General features: G+C 36.6%; 1 protein-coding gene across 1 annotated transcript in view; it reads left to right on the top strand.

Moving 5' to 3' along the window:
- LOC143034844 (relaxin receptor 1-like) overlaps positions 1-7,500 on the top strand; it is a 378,926-nt gene that overhangs the window by 15,178 nt on the left and 356,248 nt on the right. The window lies entirely within an intron of this gene.

Here is a 7,500-nt window from a genome sequence, read left to right as displayed (position 1 = left end):
TTTATTTATTTATTTATTTGTTTGTTTCTTTCTTTTTGCAAGCCCAAACGTTTTAACCACAATGAATCCAGACCTGATCTGCTTATGCTCAAAGCCTGCAGACATGATGTGTCTAATTCAGACATTAATTTTTCCAGCACTCCATGTCTGCTGTGATTCATAACTTCCCCACAAAGAGATAGAGAGATAGATAGACACACAGAGAGAGAGAGTGAGAGCGGGTGAGAGAGAAAGGAAGAGAGAAAGAGAGAGAAGGTGAAAGATTCCTTTGTCAGAATTTTTCATAGAATGTTTACGTATATAATCTAGTGCCAAGATCTTATCTAGAGCAGACGGAAATAATTGTAATCCTTCCCCTCCCCTTCCTCCTCCCCTCCCCTCCCACTTCCCTCCTCTCCCGAAATTTTTTTTTATAACAACGAGACACGTTTTTTCTTCGTCTTTGAGAGGAAATAACATGTACAATCGTCGTTTCTGTGTGTGTGAGAGTTTATTTTGTCATTTGTGAGTTTGTGTGTTTGTGTAGGGGTGTGTTTCATTTCAATGATTTTTCGTTTGCGCGCGCGCGCGCGCGCGCGCGTGTGTGTGTGTGTGTGTGTGTGTGTGTGTGCCTTAGTGTGTGTGCTTTTGTGTATACATAATTGCATATATATATATATATTTATATATATGTATATATGTATATATATGTAATTTATATATATATATATAGTATATATATGTATATATATATATATATATATATTTATGTGTGTGTGTGTGTGTGTGTGTGTGTGTGTGTGTGTGTGTGTGTGTGTGTGTGTGTGTGTGAGAGAGAGAGAGAGAGAGAGAGAGAGAGAGAGAGAGTGTGTGTGTGTGTGTGTGTGTACATATATATACATGTACATATATATATGTATATACATGTGTATATTATATATACATACATACATATATATATATATGTATATATATAAGTATATTTATATATATGTATGTATATATATATATATACATATATATATATATATATATATATATATATATATATATATATATCATACACACACAAGCACTCCTTACCACCCATCCCCCGCCCCTTCCTTGTATAACATTATCAACTATACACAACAACTCTCCACTCATCCCTATCTCCCACCTTTTCTCTTCCTTGCTCAATAGACATTCCCCTCTTTCTCAACGCCCCATTCACCCCATCCATCCATATCATCCTCGGTCGTCCCATCAAGTTCACTCCCATTCTTTCCATGTGTCCAAACCATCCCAATACTCTTTCATTAGCCCTATTTGTCACCTCCTTTTCCATCCCCGCTCTCCTCCTCACCTCCTCGTTTCTCAATCTATCTAACCTCGTAACCCCTACCACATTTCCCTGACATTTCATCTCAAACATATTCAAAAGTTTCCTCTCTGCCTCTCTGCCATATCTCTGACCCTATACAAAGCCGTCAGCACAATTACCCCTTCATACAATCTCCTCTTTGCATCCATCTCCAAATGTCTATTTCCCATGATACTTTTTAATCACCCAAGGCATTTACTTTCTTCTCTCAATCTACAATCTACTTCCACCTCCACTCCTCCTTTTCCTTCCACATGCGACCCCATACTACCTAAAACTATCCTCTTTCTCCAGCCTCTCTCCAGCGCCCTGCCGTCCTCTCCTCTTGTGCATTTCACCACCTTACATTTACCCGCATCTACCCTCAACTTTCTCCTATCGCATACCTTCCCAAACTCCGTTACTAACTCCCTTAATCCCCCCCTCCCTCTGGCCCTCCCATAAGCGCAGTTTCGTCAGCAAACAACAACTGGCTCACCTCCCACTTTTCTCCATTTTCTTTAACTATCTCCAGTCCTTTGCCCATTACCCTCGCCTTTACCTCCCGCACCACCCCATCCATGTACACATTGAACAGCCATGGCGACGTGACACATCCCTGACGCAGTCCTACCTTTACCTCAAATCACTCGCTCTCTCCATTTCCAATTCTAACACAGGCTCTACTACTCTCGTAAAAACTCTTGATTGCCCTTAACATATTTTACCTAATCCCATATATCTGCAAAACCTCCCACAGTGCCTTCCTGTCCACCCTGTCATAAGCCTTTTCCAAATCTATAAAGGGCGAGATACAGGGATGACCCGTCATCCATGAGGAGATAAGATGAGAGGGAGGTAAGGGAGGTGGAGGGGAGTCAAACGGGTGGGCGTAGGTAAGTGGCTTTGACTTAGCTATCACCCACGTAAAGAGGAAAAACACTTGATATATACATATATATGTATATATATATATATATATATATTTATGTATATATATACATATATATATGTATATATGTATATATGAATATATATATAAAAGTATATATGTATGCGTGTATATATATATATATATATATATATGTATATATGTATATATATATATACATGTATATATATATATATATATGTTATATATGTATATGTTATATATATATATGTATGTATGTATATATGTTATATATCTATATATGTATATATGTATATATGTATATATGTTATATATATATGTATATATATATATGTATATATATATGTGTATATATATGTATTATATGCATATATATATCTATATATACATATATGTAGATATATATATATATACACATATGTATATATACAGATATGTATATATATATATACATATATGTATATATATACATATATGTATATATATATATATATATATATATATATATATATATATATATATATATATATATATATATATATAATTCCCGGCAGTCACCCCGGCCATCAAACCGAGACCTAGTTTGATGAAAAAACATTACCCTACCGACTGAACCATAGGAGCTACAAAAGGATTCCAACTTGGATTTAGCCTAACTATCGAGGAATCTAGGTAGTCTGCTAACTGCCGTCCTGACCTAATATTCACAGTCCCTGAGCTCAACTCACGGAACAGTGGTAAGCTAATACGAAACTTCGATTAGGTAAGGATGGCATGTCAGCAACGAAAAGGTCAAAGAGGCCAGGTTGACCTGAGGTGCCAATTGACCGTAGGTCATGACCTAATGCAGCAGAATCCCATTTCAAAGATGAAGGAGGAAGAGGAGAAGGAGGAGGGGGAAGAAGAAGAGAAAGAGAAGCAGGAGGAGGAAGAGGAAGAAGGGGAGGAATAGGAGGACGAAGTGGAGGGGGAGAAAGAAATGGAGAGGTAGGAGGAGGAAGAAGAAGAGGAGAGGGAGGAGGAAGAGGAAGAGGAGTAAGATAAGGAGGAGGAGGAGAGCTAGGAACGTGGAATATGCAAGTCTCCAAGGGCAAGTTGACGTTTGATTGACACGCACCGGAGGGTTATGGAGAGTGGGAGGGTGAGGGGGTGTGGGCGTGGGCGTGGGGGTGATGGGGTGATGGGGTGTGTGAGCGTGGGAAGTCGAGATGGGAGGCCAGGCATGTCATAGCCTTGGGTGCATCTCTTTGAATTGTGTGCATGAATTCAATGTACTGATACATTATCATTATTATTATTATCATTACTATTATCATTATTATTACTATTATAAATTACTATTATAATAGTTGTCATTAATATCATTATTATTGTTGTTATCATCATTACTGATACAATCATTATTACTATTATTATTATTATTATTATTATTATTATTATTATTATCATTATTATTATTATTATTATTATCATTATTATTATTATTATTATTATTATTATTATTATTATTATTATTATTATTATTATTATTATTATTATTATTATTATTATTATTATTATTATTATTATTATTATTATTATTATTATTATTATTATTATTATTATTATTATTATTATTGGAAGAGATGGCAGTAAGGGGAAGATGGGCAGAATATTTTAGGGAGTTGCTAAATGTGAAGGAGGACAGGGAAGGAAAGATAGCTGCAGTGGGAAATGCGAAGAAAATGAGAGTGATGAGTGAGGAGAATGGAGGAGAAATAAGGAAGGATGAGGTGAAGGCAGTTGTAAAGATGATGAAAGCAGGTAAGGCACCTGGTCTGGATGGATGCCATGCAGAACGTCTGAAAAAGGGAGGTTCAGTGATGGTGGACTGGTTGGTGAGGTTATTTAATGTTTGCTGGAGAGAGGGTAGAGTACCGGAGGACTGGAGAAGTGCCTGTATAGTTCCTCTTTACAAGGGAAAAGGGGACAAGTGTGAATGTAGTAGTTTCAGAGGGATTAGCCTGTTAAGTGTAGTAGGGAAGGCTTATGGGAGGATCTTAATTGAGAGGATTAGGAGAGGAACAGAAGGAGTAATTGGTGAGGAACAGTGTGGATTTAGGACAGGTAGAGGTTGTGTAGATCAGATCTTTGTGGTAAGACAGATATGTGAGAAAGCTATAGGAAAGGGGAAGGATGTTTTTTGGGCTTTTATGGATCTGGAAAAGGCTTATGATAGGGTAGACAGAAAGGCATTGTGGGAGGTTATGCAGATTTATGGGATAGGAGGAAAGCTTTTGGGAGCTGTCAAGAGTTTTTATGAGAGTAGTTGAGCTTGTGTCAGGATTAGAAATGGAGAGAGTGAGTGGTTTGAAGTAAAGGTGGGACTTCGTCAAGGATGCGTTATGTCGCCCTGGCTGTTCAACTTATACATGGATGGGGTGGTGCGAGAGGTGAATGCTAGGGTAGTGGGTCAGGGATTGGAGATGGTTAAAGAAAATGGAGAAAAGTGGGAGGTGAGCCAGCTGTTGTTTGCGGACGACACTGCGCTTGTGGCAGGGTCAGAGGAGGGATTGAGGAAGCTGGTGGCAGAGTTTGGGAGAGTATGTGATAGAAGAAAGCTAAAGATAAATGTGGGTAAAAGTAAGGTGATGAGATGTACAAGGGGTGAAAGTGGCAGTAGACTGGAAGTGAACATTAAGGGAGAGCGACTGGAGGAAGTGGATAGTTTTAGATACTTGGGTGCAAGTGTAGCAGGAAAAGGAGGAGTGAAGGTGGAGGTAGAATGTAGATTGAGAGAAGCGAGTAAATACCTTGGTGGATTAAAGAGTGTAATGAGGAATAGACATTTGGGAATGTATGCGAAGAGGAGACTGTATGAAGGAGTGATTGTGCCAACAGCACTGTATGGGGCAGAAACGTGGAACATAAGAGAAGAAGAGAGAAGGAGTTTGAATGTGTTTGAGATGAGGTGTCTGAGAAGTATGGTGGGGGTTACTAGGCTGGATAGGGTGAGAAATGAGGAGGTGAGGAGGAGAACAGGGGTGAAAAAGGATTTGGGAGATAGGGTTGATGAAAGAATATTAGGATGGTTTGGACACATGGAAAGAATGAGTGAAGAAAGACTAGTGAAAGAGGTATGGAAGGCAGATGTGGAGGGAGTGAACATGAGGGGACGTCCTAGGATGAGGTGGATGGATGGGGTGAAGGGGGCTTTGGGGAAGAGGGGAATGTCTGTTGAGGAAGGAAGGGAGAGGACAGAAGACAGACGTGAGTGGAGAATGGTTGTATATGGATGATGTTTGTGATTGCATGAGGAGGAATGGGCGGGGGTGTGGGGGGTGGGGTAGTATGTGTGAGTAAATTTTGACGCAGCCCGAAGGGATTTCTCCCCGTCCTCTCCTTATATGGAAGGGGGGACGGAGAGGGGGGGTCGCCGATTAAATGAAGCGGCCTTGCTGTGGATGTGCTGTGTCTTGCGACACTGCTTCTGACCCAGGGCGGTGGGCAGGGTGCAGGGATGACCCGTCATCCAGGAGGTGCTCAGATGAGAGGGAGGGTGGGAGGGGTGTTGAGTGTATTTAGGGATGAAATGGGTGGGAGTGTTTTTATGCCTTTCCCTTTTTGGCTACCTCCCTTGGAAGGGGAAAAAGCCTTGGTATATGTATGTATGTATTATTATTATCATCATTATTATCATTATCATCATTATTATTATCATCATTATCATAATCATTATAATTATTATTATTATTATTGTTGTTGTTGTTGCTGTTATCATTGTTATTATTATTAGTTATTATTATTATTATTATTATTATTATTATTATCATTATTATTATTGTTATCATCATTATTATTATCATTATCGTTATTATTAGCATTATTATTATTACTATTATTATTATTATTAATATTATTATTATTATTATTATTATTGTTATTGTTATTGTTGTTGTTGTTGTTGTTGTTGTTATGATTGTTATTATTGTTAATTATTATTATTATTGTTATTATTATTATTATTATTATTATTATTATTATTATTATTATTACTATTATTAATTATTACTATTATTATCATTATTACTATTATTATCATTATTACTATTATTATCATTATTAATATTAGTATTATTATCATTATTATTATTATTATTATTATTATTATTATTATTATCATTATTATTATCATTATTACTATTATCATTATTACTATTATTATCATTATTACTATTATTATTATTATTATTATTATTATTATTATTATTATTATTATTATTGTTATTATTATTATTATTATTATTATTACTATTGTTATTATCATCATTATTATTATTGTTATTATTACTATCATTAATATAAATATTATCATTATTATTACTATTATTACTATCATCATTATTATCAATATTATTAGCAATATTATTATCAATATTATTATCATTATTATCATTACTATCATTATTATCATTATTATCATTATCATCATTATTATCATTATTATCATTATTATTGTTATCATTATTATCATTATCATCATTATTATCATTATTATCATTATTATCATTATCATTATTATTATTATTATTATTATTATTATTGTTATTATTGTTATTAATATTACTATTATTATCATTGTTGTTGTTGTTGTTATTTGTATTATGATTATTATTACAATTATTATTTTTACTATTATCATTGTTATTATTACTATATTATTATCATCATCATTGTCATCATTATTATCAATGCTATTATTACTATTTTATTATCATCATCACTGTCATCATTACCATCATTGTCATCATCATCATTATCATCATTATTAATAAGACGTGTTGAACAATACTCCCTACACTTTTTCCTCTTCCTCGGAACGGATCCTACTTAGGGACATTCGTCACGTAACCATTGCTCGGAGGAGCCACTTGGGCTCTCTCCAAGTGGAGTTATCCAAGCCCACAGTCTTACTCCCACATACTCCCTCTACTCCAACACTCCACCAACGATTCCCCCCTCACTCTTCCCCCCTTCCTCCTCCCCCTACCCCTCCACTTCTTGACCCCTACCTCTCTCCCCCTCCCTACCCCCCTTACCCGTCTCTTCCTCCCTACCCTTACCCTTTCCCCGTTCCTCCTACCCGGTCTTCCATACTCCGCTCCTCTCCTTCCCTCCCCTACCCCTCTCCCCTATCCCTCCCCCCTTCTTCCTACCCCTCTCCCCCTCTTACCCCTCTCCCCCTCTTACCCCTCTCCCCTCTTACCCCTCTCCCCTACCCCACTCT

The sequence above is a fragment of the Oratosquilla oratoria genome, chromosome 18 (genome assembly GCF_046742065.1).
Source record: "Oratosquilla oratoria isolate Oo_2021 chromosome 18, ASM4674206v1, whole genome shotgun sequence".
In the NCBI taxonomy this organism is placed as follows: Eukaryota; Metazoa; Arthropoda; class Malacostraca; order Stomatopoda; family Squillidae; genus Oratosquilla; species Oratosquilla oratoria.
Note: the sequence above shows the minus strand (reverse complement) of the source record. Positions and strands in the feature narration are given on the sequence as shown.